Source organism: Engystomops pustulosus, chromosome 4 (genome assembly GCF_040894005.1).
Source record: "Engystomops pustulosus chromosome 4, aEngPut4.maternal, whole genome shotgun sequence".
Taxonomy (NCBI): Eukaryota; Metazoa; Chordata; class Amphibia; order Anura; family Leptodactylidae; genus Engystomops; species Engystomops pustulosus.
Genome location: NC_092414.1, coordinates 105,320,946 through 105,337,158, shown reverse-complemented (window position 1 = coordinate 105,337,158; position 16,213 = coordinate 105,320,946). Strand labels below are relative to the sequence as shown.

The 16,213-nt window shown below is 43.0% G+C and overlaps 1 pseudogene; it reads left to right on the top strand.

The window, feature by feature from the left end:
• The first annotated feature begins 13,367 nt into the window (after positions 1–13,367).
• Positions 13,368–15,077, top strand: LOC140128464 (FERM, ARHGEF and pleckstrin domain-containing protein 1-like; annotated as a pseudogene).
• The last annotated feature ends 1,136 nt before the right edge of the window (positions 15,078–16,213 follow it).

Here is a 16,213-nt window from a genome sequence, read left to right as displayed (position 1 = left end):
GCTGCATCTGCCCTGCTTGGAGATCTTTCCATAAAGACCTGGGACTTAATGAGCCCTGCACATCAATGCCTGCCATTCTATCATCAGTTGCCTTGGCAGACTAGAGCCTGTAAGAGACTATTGAAGTATCAGGCGAGACACAATGGGGCTCATTTACTAAGGGTCCCGAATATTTCCGATTTGCGCCTAATTTTGGTGCATGGGATCGGATTGTGGCGCATTGACGCGACAGAAATCAGGGAGGTGGGCACCGGAAAGTAATGCTGATCAAGGCATTCTAAGGAAGATCATACCCATTGAGCCTCTGAAAGAAAACCTACCATTTGATCTTATGCCTTATGAAGAAAACATACCTTGAGAATTCTGTGGCTGCACTGAAGCATGAACATATCTTATTTAACCCCTTACCGCCGAAGCCACTTTTCACATTGCAACATATGCAAGTGATTTTGAAATTTTTTTCTCTAGACACTTTGTACTTTATGTTAGTTGAAAAAATGTGGTGGTATGTTTTGCGTTTATTTATGAGAATAGCAGATATTTGGTGAAAAATTTCTCGATTTTTGAAATTTTAAATGTTCTACTTTTTCCACTCATAGTCATAACAGCAAAAAAACCTTAATAACTAACATTCACCGAATGTCTACTTTATGTTGACATGTTTTTTTTATGCATCCTCTCATTTTTGTAGGGTGTTATGGGGCTTTGAACTTTAGGTGTGATTTTTCAAATTTTCATAAAAAACGCTAAATCATGCTTTTGAAGGACATGCTCAAGTTTCAAGTACCTCTGAGAGGTCTAAATAATAGTAAAATCCCATAAATTACCCATTTATAGAAACTACACCCCTCACCGTACGTAAAACAACTTTTATGAAGTTTATTAATCCTTTCATTGTTTTACAGGTGTTAAAACAAAATCTTGTGCAATTTTGAAATTCAATTTTTTTTTTGGCTAAATGAATGTGTGTTTTATAAAAGGTACAAATTCTCAGTGGATAAAATACCAAAACGCTCTACGAAGTTTGATACCCAATCTCTCCCGAGTATATCAATAGTATTATAAAGTATCTTTTGTGGACATACAATACCAGCAACATTTAAATGCCCAGAGCTGTGTGACCATACAGTAATTCATTAACAGTCATTTCTTTAAAAAATTAACCCATAAAAGGCACCATATACACTCACCGGCCACTTTATTAGGTACACCATGCTAGTAATGGGTTGGACCCCCTTTTGCCTTCAGAACTGCCTCAATTCTTCGTGGCATAGATTCAACAAGATGCTGGAAGCATTCCTCAGAGATTTTGGTCTATATTGACATGATGGCATCACACAGTTGCCGCAGATTTGTCGGCTGCACATCCATGATGTGAATCTCCTGTTCCACCACATCCCAAAGATGCTCTATTGGATTGAGATCTGGTGACTGTGGAGGCCATCTGAGTACAGTGAACTCATTGTCATGTTCAAGAAACCAGTCTGAGATGATTCCAGCATTATGACATGGCGCATTATCCTGCTGAAAGTAGCCATCAGATGTTGGGTACATTGTGGTCATAAAGGGATGGACATGGTCAGCAACAATACTCAGGTAGGCTGTGGCGTTGCAACGATGCTCAATTGGTACCAAGGGGCCCAAAGAGTGCCAAGAAAATATTCCCCACAGCATGACACCACCACCACCAGCCTGAACCGTTGATACAAGGCAGGATGGATCCATGCTTTCATGTTGTTGATGCCAAATTCTGAACCTACCATCCGAATGTGGCAGCAGAAATCGAGACTCATCAGACCAGGCAACATTTTTCCAATCTTCTACTGTCCAATTTCGATGAGCTTGTGCAAATTGTAGCCTCAGTTTCCTGTTCTTAGCTGAAAGGAGTGGCACCTGGTGTGGTCTTCTGCTGCTGTAGCCCATCTGTCTCAAAGTTCGATGTACTGTGCATTCAGAGATGCTCTTCTGCCTACCTTGGTTGTAACGGGTGGCGATTTGAGTCACTGTTGCCTTTCTATCAGCTCAAACCAGTCTGCCCATTCTCCTCTGACCTCTGGCATCAACAAGGCATTTCCGCCCACAGAACTGCTGCTCACTGGATGTTTTTTCTTTTTCAGACCATTCTCTGTAAACCCTAGAGATGGTTGTGCATGAAAATCCCAGTAGATCAGCAGTTTCTGAAATACTCAGACCAGCCCTTCTGGCCCCACCAACCATGCCACGTTGAAAGGCACTCAAATCACCTTTCTTCCCCATACTGATGCTCGGTTTGAACTGCAGGAGATTGTCTTGACCATGTCTAAATGCCTAAATGCACTGAGTTGCTGCCATGTGATTGGCTGATTAGAAATTAAGTGTTAACGAGCAGTTGGACAGGTGTACCTAATAAAGTGGCCGGTGAGTGTATACTCAAGTATTAGCCAACCCGAGTTATAGCCAAGGGACCTAATTTTACCACAAAATACTGGAGAAACGTATTGACTCGAGTATAAGGCATGGTGGTATTGGTCAAAGCCTCCCAGCAGCCTTCCCCCCCAGTAAAGAAATTCCTAGCAGCCTCACTCACTAATGAAATGCCCAGCAGTCTCCCCTATTAATGAAATGCCCCATGCAGCCTCCCCAGAAATAAAATGCCCCATGCAGTCTCCCCAGGAATGAAATGCCCCATGCACCCTCCCACAGTAATGAAATGCCCCATACAGCCTCCCCCAGTAATAAAAAGCCCCATGTAGCCCCCCCCAGTAATGAAATGCCCCATGTACTCTCCCACAGTAATGAAATGCCCCATACCACCTCCCCCAGTAATAAAATGCCCCATACAGCCTCCCCCAGTAATGACGTGCCCCATGTAGCCTCCCCTAATAACATAATGCCCCATCTAGCCTTCTCCCCCAGTAATGAAGTGTCCCATGCTGCCTGCCCCCCTCCAGTAATGAAGTGCCCCATGCAGCCTTCCACCCATAGAAATGAAGTGCCCAATTCAGTCTTTTCCCCAGTAAAGAAGTGCCCCATGCAGCTTGCCTCCCCAGTAATGATGTGCCCCATGCAGCCTCCCCCAGTAATGAATTGCCCCATGCAGCCTCCCCCAGTAATGAAGTGCCCCATGCAGCCTCCCCTAGTAATGAAGTGCCACATGCAGCCTCCCCGAGTAATGAAGTGCCCCATGCAGCCATCCCCAGTAATGAAGTTCATCATGGATCCCCCAGTAATGAAGTGCTCCATGCAGCCTGCTCCCCTAGTAATGAAATCCCTAATTTTGCCTCTCCCAGTAATGTACCCATGCAGCCTACTCCCCCAGTAAAGAAGTGCCACTTGCAGCCTGCTCCACCAGTAATGAAATGCTCCATGCAGCCTGTTCCCCCAGTAACGAAGGGCCTCATGCAGCCTCTCTAAGTAATGTAGTCCCCCATGCTGCCTGCCCCCCAGTAATGAAGTGTCCCATGTAGCCAACCCCCCAGTAATAAAATGTCATGTGCATCACCCCACCCATAATTGAATGTCCGTGGCCAGAGACGTGTCCATGGGGTCAAGCTGCGCACACACTAAGATGTGGCGCAGTTGCCGCTGATGATGTCATAATGTGTTTGCGGGATGCGTCTCTGACCACTTTAATAGATAGGAAGAGGAGAAGGAAGAGGAGAAGGAAGAGGAGCCGCAGGGAACATTGTGGGTAAGTATAAGTTGGGTTTATATACTCTGCTTATACACAAGTATATACAGTATTTGGATATTTTTAATAACTGTTCTCACATACATTTAAATGTGTTATTTGTATTGGTGATTAATTATATATTTGAATGCGTTCATAAGTAATATGTTTTACTTTAACCAGAAATATACTGTAATACCATTTAGTGCTATATTATTTTTAGTTTTGACTATTGAGTCTTCTTATAGAAAGTTATCATAAAGTATTATTAGTTGTTTGTACAGATTTGGGGCCACATTTATCACTTTTGTGCGCCTAAGTGTAGTAGTTGCGCCAAAATTCTGGCGCACTGTTTTGCCAGAATTATCCCCAACTGTGATAAGGTAATTTCTTGCCTCTTATTAATCACTTTAATTTAACACAGTTTAGGCGCAATTTTGGCGCAGTTAAGGCGCAATGTTAGATTCAGGCACTTACATGTGATCCTGCTACAAGCTCCTCTCTGCTTCTCCCACAGCCCAGAATGAAGATAACACTCACTGTGACACCCTGCACCCAGTGACCTCCTCAGCAGTGGCTTCTCCTGGAGGGGATCCCCCAGTGCTGGTCTCCTGCTGCCCCCTGTAATTCTACACAGTATCCCCCTCAGATACTGTGCAGAATTACATGGGGGACACTTGTATGTAGTATCTGCAACATTCTGCAAAGTTCTCAGCTCTTTGCTTTGAGCTCAGGAGTTTGCAGAATATTTTGTAAATAGAAGGTGATGAACTGTAAATAGAGTCTGCAGCTCCTGTCTGCAGTGCATCTAATGTCTGTATTATCTGGTCTAGTGTCTGGCTGAGCTTTGCTGCTAGAAATTAGCTGTTCTGCAAAGGGGCTCAGTGCTTTCTTCTCAGTTAAAGCCACCTTTGGGCTGAAGTGTTTTTGCGCCCGTTTTTGCGCCTAAATGAAAATGTTGCAAGTGATGAATATCATTAGGCACAGCAAAACATCTGGATTGGTAAGATAGATGAGGGAAAGCTGCTTATTTTTGCTGCACGGCTAGTTTGGCGTTTAGTCACAAAAATGGCGCAAAAACGGTGCGCCTGAATGAAAAGGCGCAAAAACAACAGAAAAAATGAGTGATATGTGTGGCCCTTGGTGTTTCATACCTCATATAAATATTTTTGTACTGTTTTAAAAAGGAAGAAAAAATCCCCTGAAACAGACTATTAGGATAAAATTAGAAATCAATTCAAACCAAAACTGCAGATATTGCTATTTTAATATAAAATTAGTATCCACTAGATTTAAGCCAATTTAAGTTTGTAAAGATAAATTTGCACGGACAAATTTAATAGCCAATGCCCACAGCTTCCAATTAACATTTCAGACTCATTCTTGACAGCATCAAAATGTAGTTATGTTCTACGCAGCGCTTAATGTATTGTGGTAATTCATGGTGGGTCAGCATACAAACTGCAGTGTTCCAGCAATTGTAACCTGGAAGTAATAGTTCCAGGAATTCATACTACCATAATAATACAATAATCAATCAAGCACCAAGCAGATTGTGAACTAAGCTTTTAATGTAGAGAAAAGTAACATCACTTTAGCTAAAAAGACAATGCAGCAGTTTTGTGAAAATGACATGCACCAAACACTATGTAAATTCCAAAGCTATTGGCGTTGCTCATGTGCAAAAAAAGATCATTTGCAAAAATAGACAATTCAGATTTACTGTGGAAAGGCATCACTGAAGCCACACTCTTTTTGCTCTTTTGCTACAAAACCATCTAATACCCTCCCCACACCCACCCCTTGCAATAAGGAAGAAAATATTTAAGGGAAAAAAATATTTCTGATGGTCTTTGGGAAAACATGCAAATACTTTTTCCACACCTCCTTTAGCTATCTTGTAAAGCAGTCCCTTGACATCAAGCATGACCTTCATGAAGCCTTACGACATGATGTGGGATTGAAACCAACCCACTATATCTGATCCATAAGGAACAGATTTTCCCTGAATCCACCAGTGAGGCGTCAATGGCTATAATTCTCCACACGCCTACAAGGCGGCCTTAATTGTCATACCCCTCAACTCCAGGGGGCCAAATGGATTACCAGCACCCTAGATGTGCCAAAAACCTAAGTACAACACAATTGCAAAAAACACCGACCTAAAGCGAAAAATTCCAAAAAATGCTGTTTGATTTGCAACATTTCTAACATTGCAATAAAACAAAAGGACACTTACTGGGGCTCATTTACTAAAGGTACATCGGATGCATTTTCATAGGGTTTCCCGACAATTTTCATCGGTGTTGGCTTGCACATGACAGAAATCGGGGGCGGGCCGTCGGACAACCTGACGGATTCGGAGTAACCGCAAAATTTAAAAAAGGAATTGTGTCACAAGATCAAGCACTCACATGCACCAGGAAGAAGATGGTGAACTCTGGAGGACCTCAGCGCGGAAGTGTTGGATGCAGGAACTCGGGTGCACGAGCTTAGTGAATCGTGGCAGACCCAAATCCTCGTCGGACAATGCACCGCGGGATCGCGACAGGACCAGGTAAGTAAATGTGCCCCATTATGTTATTATTATGCCAACACAAAGCAGAAAATAATTTAGGTAGCAAGACAATCTGTTTGATAAACAGAACATTTTGAATTTTGAAAATAACAAATAAATGCAAAGCATATTAGCCAAAATTTCTCATTTACTTGCAGTATAAGTCCCAAGAAAACAACCGTGAAAGTTATAACATTCTAAAGTTATTATCGGATGAGTGACACATAACATTTTGAAAAAATAGGGTTTGATCATTAAGGTGAAAATGAGCTTAGTCACTAAGGGGTTAAAGCATTATTATTTTAGTTGGTGGTTTGCATGTGGCTTAAAGGGGTTTTCCTACAAAGAAAAGATAGGGCCTATCAATCCCATTGCTGAGACCCCACAGATCATGAAAACCAGGGGTCCGATGGGGTCCTAAGGACCACCGCAATACCCCACGTCGTTCATGAGCCGTGCATGACCATTCAGCTGCATTAATCTCTATGCCGAGCACTGCACTCCGACGGACCCCTCATTTTCGTGATCCAGTTACACACTGAATATACTTAGAGGTTCTGGCATCATAATCTAGATCAGTAGTGGCGAACCTATGGCACAGGTGCCAAAGGTGGCACTCAGAGCCCTCTCAATGGGCACTTAGGCTGCCCCAGCACAGAATTTACCAGACAGGACTTAAGAGATCTTCCTGCATGCCCAGATAGCCCAGGGCGTGACACACTCAGCGTTATTTTCAAGTGAAGCATCTGGGTCTACCTGAGACTGCAAGAAGAGAAGATGTGGACATTGGCGCCATTGAAACTCCCGCTCTTAGCTCCACAATTCTACATGGTTAGTGGGTTTTCAAGGGAACTCCAATGGCAATCTGAATTTTCCCTCCTTCTGTCAATGATATTGGTGTCCTCGGGACAGTTTAAAGATGTAATGCGGAGCAAGAAGATTTTAATAAGTTAATGCTAGAATTGCGGTGTTGGCATTAGGCAATAAATAAGTGCGTCTGGGTTGCAGTTTGGGCACTCGGTCTCTAAAAGATTCGCCATCACTGATCTAGAACATGTGCAGGAACTGGCGCAGGCTACAGTTATTCCTTACCCACTTGGCAAGGAGGAGACATGGGGGAGGTAGGGCAGAAAAATAAGCAATGATGATAGCCACAGTCCGTTTACAGATGTTCTGACAAATTTTACCACTGTTTCCTGAAACTATAGTAGACTATAAGGTGGATTCTTTTAATAAAGAGATATATTTACATGGAGCCTTTAAATATTTAGCAATTAGAAGATAATTTGCATTGCACAGCTTTACTATTCCAAATTCCTTCCAGAAGAAAACCCGAAGGTATCTGATGTTGCTCTACCTGCTCAGCGTACCAAAGAGTCAATGTAACAGAAGCTTTGCCAACAGCCCTATTTGTGCTTCTTTCAAATTCCTCAGTGATTGAATCCTTGCGGCACATTCTAATCCTGTCCTGAAGTGTTCTACTTGATTTCTGAAACGTTGTACTTGATGCTTATCTCTTACAATAGATTAATCTTTAACATTGATGATGTAAATTAAGTGCATTTGTGTCGCTATAAGGATAGACTTTCTCAGCGATGCTAATGAAAGTAAGTGGCTATTTGGACAGATGTCCAATTATATTTGGACAGCTATCCAATTACATGTCCTTTTTAAAAATCTTGGCAAGCATTTGAAAGGTACTTTGTTCTAATTTATAAGCATAAGGTACAGTTGAAATATTTTTCCTTTTTTCTCTTTTTACTACAAAATATATAATAATGTTTCCAGTCGTACATCTATTATATATCCATGTTATATCACTTAAACTTACTAGATATATGTATACAAGTATAAGGGAGTAAATCAAATAAAGCACATACAATTATAATTGGAATTTAAAGTTATGGTTTTAAAGAGAACCTGTAATCAGGAATTTTTAGCTGGTGACAGGTTCTTAGTTGGTGAAAGGTTGCTGATTTTAAAAATCCCTTTGTCCGCAATCTGAATGATTTCAGTAGTTTATAATACTTTATTTCAGATTACCTGGCTACCTGTCAGTAGCATGTGGTGAGTCCCAGGAGAGAGGCAGCTGTGGCCTGAATGTGTCTATGTCTCCTCCATTCTCTGTTCTGTCTGCTCAATGCACATGACAGGAAGTGGGGAAGTAGTTAGATGAGTCTGGGGGAAAGGAGACTGACACAGGCACATGCAGGCTGCAGCTGCACCCTCCCCATGGTCTACCACACGCTGCTGGCAGAGAGCCAGGTAATGTGAAACAAACTATTATAAACTACTAGAATAAAGCTGACAAGGGTATTTGTAAAATTAGCATAGCATAGGTCAGTGGTGGCGAACCTATGGCACGGGTGCCAGAGGCGGCACTCAGAGCCCTTTCTGTGGGCACTCAGGCCATCTCCCCAGCACACCAGACAGGATTCAAAGAATCTTCCTGAAGTTCCAAGCAACTTAAAAGATGCTGCTTTCAGTGATATTTAGATACTTACTTTGCTATTTGGGACTGTAGGAAGAGGGAGAATGAGTAGACAGGGCCAAATTATCTTTGGAGGACCTCCTGCCGACCTCACTATTTTCTCTGTGTACAGAGGGACACTGGAAGAAGCTAAAATTCTGAAAATTTTCCATCTTTCTACTGTGTTGCTGTCCTCAGGAGGCCAATATGATTGAAAGTTGTTGAACAGGGAGCAATAAGTAACTGCTTTAATTTTTGTTTGGCACCTCACAATAAATGAGGGGGTTTTGGGTTGCAGCTTGGGCACTCGGCCACTAGAAGGTTCGCCATCACTGGCATAGGTTATTGGAGCCTGTTACCAGCTAAAAATTACATTTCTTGTAATTCACTTGAAATGATGAATCAATGAGTGTGGTATTTATGCATGTGCAGCCTGCTCACCCTACTGCATGTATGGTAGTTTCTGGGCTGCATCTGGGATATCAACTTAAAAGGTTAGAAAGTACAGGCCCAGCTGAATAGGCACTCAAAATGTCAAACTGTTTTAGACAAAAATGAGGCATCATCTGCCTCCACCAAATACACCAGCCAGGCACAAGACATTGGTACTATACACTACAAGAGCACTGTGATAAATGTGACGAGGGGAGGCCTTCTAGTGCGCAAATTCACCACCTTCCCCCATCCTCAGATTAATTGGCCTAATTGAGGTAGGTTGTTTACATTCACACAGCATGTGTCCTTGCTTCAAAGACCTCTGCAGTCAAATTGTCTACATGCACCCCCAAGTCTCAAACAAAGAGCCATAAACTGTCAAACCACTTTGTTGAATAGGGATAGTTATGTAGTCCATCTCACCAGAAGAACAAATACATTTTTTGAAGTTTATTTTCAGGAGATCATAATAATCCAACTTCCGGAGCTCTAGAATACTCGGTTCCAGAGATATCAATATCTCTGGATAGGACCATATCAAATGGGTCAGGTTTGGTATCAATGCGATCCAGGGAAGGCCCTGGAAATACTTGGCTATTTGCCTAGTGAGACCACCCTGACCTCTGAGGACATCAAGCAGGCTCTGGTCCGTCAGTACAACGGGACCCCTGAGACCTACCGGAAGAAGCTCCGGAGTTTACAGCGGGGGTCTGCTGACAGCTGGACTGACCACATGAGGGCTTTTCTCCGAGCAGTGGAGCTCAGGACTGGGACTTACCACCTTCCAGCAGCTGAAGGAGCATATTGCCATTGCAGTTTTTGTGGAATTGCCTGGAGGAATTACAGCAGCACATTTGTGACTGGAAGCTGAAGGAGGCTTTGGAAACAGCTGGCCTGGCAGATGATTACGGCAACAATCAGACTCTGGAGGACAGGAGACCTGCTGGCTGGAGAGGGGGTAAGACAAACACCATCCCTGCCAGGGAGACTATCCCTGCTATCCCTGCCCCTAAGCCCAAGGCACCTACCCATGCTCCCCTCTCCCCATCAGTGGGTGAATCCCATTTGTGTCATCTTTGCAGATAGCCAGGACACTTCAAGGCCATGTGTCCACAGCCCCAGAAAGGCCCAGGACCGTCCCTGACACCATCTCCTGTTTTGTTTGTGGGTGGGGGTGGTGGGAGGTCCCATGATAACTTGTATCATGAACTGGTGTCCCAATAGGATTTGATACCTGGGTAAACCCTTACTGTTTCTGGAAATGTAGGAACAGAACTGGCACTGCCAATTGCCAAGCTGTATTTGGACTAGGGTACAGGGACTACCATCCTGTGAGTGTTCTGCTGGGAACAGACTTGGGTCGACTAGTGTCACAGTATGTGACCCAAGAATCATCAGGGACTGATCGCTCAGACAGCAATATCCAGCCTGTCGTTGTAACTGATACTGTGATTGATGGTTGTGACAGTGATGTTATTATTGCCAATGATATTAATGTGTGTGACATACCTACTGCCAAGAATGTGGGCGTTGATAGGGTCATGGGTCCCACTTTGCCCCTGGGGGAGGGGACCATCCATGCAGAGGGTCAGGCTACTACGGGAAGTGGCCTGTCAGCCTCTGGATACCTGTTGTCCTCTGACACTCCTAGTGTAGGGAGAGACAGGGGTTAACAGCTATGGAGGAAAAGCCTGAAGGGGAGGAGAGGAAAATACCAGAACTAGTGAAGCATACAGGTGAGGACTCTTAAGCTTAACCCCAACTGGACTGTCTCAGGACAGGGCCTCTCCATCTGCCTTGTTGACTGGGTCAGAGGTAGAGAGGAAGTGGACACTACCTACGGCCACAGCAACCATGGCCATTGGGACACGCATTTGGAGTGTTGTAGCCCTTCAGGGGCTCACCGACTTCCTCCCTTCTGATCAAGTGGCTGCAAGGTCAGATGGAGGCCAGGAGACAGATCCAGGGGAACTGGCAGAAGACGTGGGGGTTTCTTCTACTCTCACCACGTCGAGTCAGGGGATCAGGTAAGTGGGCCTGCAAGTGAGAACGGGAAGGGTGTTTTCTGCATGGACCCACTACAGGGCTTATTACCAGCTGGACTGTCTCAGGACAGGGCCCATCTGTCTTCCTTGGTGACTGGGTCAGAGGCAGAAAGGACGCTGGGACGAGCAGTCGGAGTGTTGTAGCCCCTCGGGGGCTCGCCGACTTCCTCCCTTCTGATCAAGTGGCTGCCAGGTCAGATGGAGGCCAGGAGACAGATCCAGGGGAACTGGCAGAAGACGGGCCAATTGCCACGTCCAACCAAGAGTTTCCAGCAGCGTTAGATGCCTGACAATTCAGGAGAAATGCGCCTGTAACAACCGGGCGTGGTTTGAAGCCGTAGCATGAACCCTGTAAAAAAAAAAAAACCTGCAAAAAATTATGATCTTTACCTATTTAATCCCACAAAAAATGTAATAAAAAGTGATAAAAAAACACATGTACTGTAAATGATACTGTAAATGATACTGTTGCAAAGTACAACATGTTCCTAAAAAAAACGCCATAAACCAGCTCCATAGCTAAAAAAGTAAAAATGTTATGCCACTTGGAAGACGGCGATGCAAAAAAGATTTTCCCCACATTAGGGTTTTATTTGGCAGATTTAGTAAACATAAGAAAAAATATTCAAGTATGGTATCCACGTAATTGTATCGACCCATAGAATAAACATAACATGATTATTAGGCTATACGGTGAACAGAAAAAAAAGTACAAAATCCAGTACAAAATTGATGCTTTTCTACTCCTGACCTCAAAAAAAAGTTCATAAATTTTCAAAAATAGTGGATACCAACCCCAAAATGGTAACACTGGAAAAAGCATCTCGTCCCGGGAAAAAAAAATGCTCTCACATGGCCCAAATAATGAAAAAGTGAAAATTTTATAGCCTACAAAAAGGGCCAATGAGGAAACCCTGGCCCTTCTGCGCCTCGCTGTTCACCCATAAAACAAGTAACGGCCACATGTGGGGTGTCTCTGTACTCGGAAAAAATTGCATAACAAATTTTGTGTAAAAATGTGTAAATTTTAGGGCTAAATGAATGTATTACTGACAAAATTTGACCACTCTAAATTTCACCTACATTTTGATTCAAATTGCTATGAAGATCTTAAGGGGTTAACACTCTGTTTCTGATAGTTTGAGGGCTGCAGATTTGAAAATGGTTTGATTATGTTGGGTGTTTTTAATGCTAAATATTTAAAATTCTGAAAATACGGAAAATCGATAATCTATTTGTAAGCCGCGTGACGTCAAAGTAAAGTAACCAGACATTTCAAAAAATATGAAAATGTAAAGTAGACATATGGGAAATGTTATTCAGCAACTTATTTAGGTGGTAAATCTATCTGCCTGAAAACGTGATAATTTTGAATTTTGAAAACGGCTAATTTTTCAAAAGTTTATCATCTTTTCTTTTTTTTTTTGTTTTGTAGATAAACTCAAAACCTAGCAGCCAAAATTTACCACTGAAATGAAGTACAACATGTGAGGAAAAAACAATCTCAGAATCGCTTTGATAAGTAACAGTGTTTAAAAGTTATAACCATATAAAGTGACGCATGTCAGAATCCAAAAAATGGGGCTGAGCCTTAAGCTGTAAAATGGCTGCGTCCTTAAGGGCTTAAAGTTACTCAGAAAAGCAGACTTTGAGAGAGTTTTTTCGTTTATTGACCAGCTGTTGCCAAGTAGAAATACCCACAAGCGAGGAGCTACAACTAATACTGAGTAAGTAGGTAATAGTACCGTGCAGGCACTACAAATGTGGGTGCTCCAGAAGGGTTCCTACCCAATATATAAGATAAATCAAGACACTAGACACTCTTCAGGAGAATAATCATTTCAGTTTATTTAATGCGGCCGAACAATCAGCGAGATTCGCCAAGTGCAGACGTGTCTTACATGCAGCGTTCTATCCCAAAACTGAGCTCAACATTCTTCATCTTCTCTAAGCGACATATGGTTTGAGAAAGGCAAGGTTGTTTGCAGAAACATCACACAGGATTAAAAAAGCAAAAATTATTATTCACCTGAAGAGTGCCTAGAATTGATTTATTCTAATACTCACTAAGTGCTGAGTTGCTGAAAAGAGGCTTTAGCGTGTATTGAAGAGGTACTGTCGTCGGTGTCGGTGTCCCCTCCCTGAGGCATGCAGGGGAGGGGGCAGACGGCTGGCTTGGATGTGAGAGGACAGGAGGTGGGGAAAGCTGCTGCTGCTCGGCTCATCTTCCCGCTCCCTGGTCAGAGGGAGGCAACACTGCTCGTCTACACCCCTCCTCCAGGGATAGCAGCCTGTGGAAATCCTGTTTGCAAAGCTGTTTCTACAATGGCGACCCTAAAGCAGTTCCCATTCTTGTATGTCCCTGGTGCCTTGTAATGGTCCCAATCCCCCTACAAGTAGTGGATTACTGAGAGCGGAGACATGGCCAACACCGAGCGCCTGGACACACAGGCTGCACCCTAGTCCGTACACAGGAGTGGCAAGCAATAAGAGGCAGTGGATTTCTGAAGCATGGGGGAGACAGAGCAGCAGCAGACGGCAGCCTCCCGGTTTAGGTGCTTCAGTGAGTGCCGGGATCAGCACTTTAGAACATGGAACCAAGCCACCTCTATCACCACATGGCAAGTCTTATCCATTCAAAGTTCAAATGTTGGATGACAAACAGGAAACTATTGAAGCTCCACTAAGAGCCCCTGGGAAAGCACTTCTAGATGCTGTCTGTAGCCACCTTAACCTAGTTGCAGGGGATTACTTTGGACTGGAGTTTCAGGACCATAGGAAAATGATGGTATGGTTGGACCTGCTGAAACCGATTATTAAACAAGTTAGAAGACCCAAGACTATGGTTCTGAAGTTTGTTGTAAAGTTTTTCCCACCCGATCACACCCAACTTCAAGAAGAATTAACAAGGTACCTCTTTGCCCTGCAGGATTTAGCACAAGGCAAGCTCACATGTAATGAAAGCAGTGCTGCTCTCCTCATCTCAAACATCGTACAGTCTTAAATTGGAGATTTTGACGCGGCTCTTGACCAGGAACATTTGTCAAAAAACACATACATGCCCCAACAAAAAGCCCTGGAGAAAAGATCATTGAGTATCACCGCAATCACTTTGGCCAGACACCGGCTGAATCAGATTTCCAGCTTCTGGAGGTTGCCCGATGCTTGGAGATGTACGGTGTCAGACTACATCCAGGCAAGGATAGAGAAGGAACTAAAATCAACCTCGCTGTTGCCAACACAGGAGTCCTTGTATTTCAGGGTCACACAAAAATAAATGCATTTAACTGGCTACGGCCTGATGCAAATAGTTCTTACCAGGATACTTTGGAATTCATGATGGCTAGTCAGGATTTCTGCAAGTCGTTCTGGAAAATATGTGTTGAGTACCATGCCTTTTTCAGGTTATTTGAGGAACCCAAACCAGAGCCAAAGCCAGTTCTATTCAGCCGTGGTTCTTCTTTTAGATTCAGTGGCCGAACACAAAAGCAAGTTTTGGATTATGTGAAGGAAGGAGGACATAAAAAAGTACAGTTTGAGAGGAAGCACAGCAAGCTTTGTTCCATAAGAAGTTTATCGACTCCATCATCTGATCAGATTTTAGAAGTGCCAAAAAAAAGTCCTAAGGTAACCCTTATACAAAGTTGTGAACCAGATGAGATACAAACATTATCACCATGCAAAGAAGAGAAGTTAGTGACTGAGGTGCTAATACAACACAGAAGTCCATCTCCAAAGAAAGTATCTGTGGAGAAGAGAGGAAAAGAAGGAACACATTTGACAATTGATGGAGAAGTAGCAGCCAAAGACCATGTACGGCAGAATATGAAGAACGCACACCACCCCAGTACAGGTCCAGCATCACGGACTGCTCATGGCAGCAGTAACTCAATACCTTACATTACCTTATCACTGCAGTGATGTAGATAGCGAATATGATATTCACAGAGCACTTTTAATATGCTTGCAGTCCCAAACAAATGACAAGGATGAGGGTGGTTTCCATTGTAATGGAACCTATAGGACAGATGATTATGTAAAACATTCTAAACTGAAGCAACAAGTGTCTTCTGTTAGGTCATCTTCTAATATTATTGAAGAATACATAGATGATGACTCAGCTGGCATGTCTTTTTATGCCGGCAACAGTCCTAAAATGCCCAGACACAGCTCGTTGATAGATGAAATGTTTAGTGCCCCTAATAGTTGTAGTCCTTTTGCTAGTCCATTGTCACCTGGAAGCAAGGGGTCAAGTTCAATTTTTAACAGGAGCGGCTCTCCAAGATTTATTTCCGAAAATGTACACAACAATAATGGGGCAAGAATTCCAGATAATGATATTGGTAGCCCCGACTTTGAATATGCACAGTATGACACCATTAGATAGGCCACATATTCAGAAACTAAAGAGTGGCTACCGCAACCATTCTGACACTGATCCTTTTATTTTAAGTCAGATGGCCTCAAAACCTGTAGTAGATCATAGAGCTGAGGAGCAAAGGCTAGACCATCTGGCCAAAATGGCTGCCTTGGAAGCTAAAATGATGTCAAATGGACTTTTTGAGAGCAAGCAATCCAAGTACAGCCCAATATTACGATCTTATGTTAAAGTTGAAGATCACTTGGGTGGTGGTCCGATGGTTGATGGTTCCACCAGTAGTGGTAGCGAATCAAGTGATACAGATTCAGACATAGGTGATTCCTTTAGTCACCCACTTGTTTATGGGAACACAATAGTGTTAAATTCGTCACCGATGCCTAGAAATAATTACTCATTTGGTAGCCTTCAATTGGAAGAGTATGCTGAGGAAGTAAATGATGAGGACACAGTCCTTAGTTTTAGTGATGAAGATGGTGCCCATGTTTTTAGCTGCTAGGGGAGTAAGAACTGTATGTTGTACAGTTGATTTTACGATGGTGAAGCTTTTCTAGGCATAGTTTGCACTTTATGTTTAAATGTTTGCAAAAGTAGTTCTCACTACACATTTGCCAGTGTATAATTTAACATAATTGTGATAGATTTTATTATGTATGGACTTATTATAACCACCAAACTT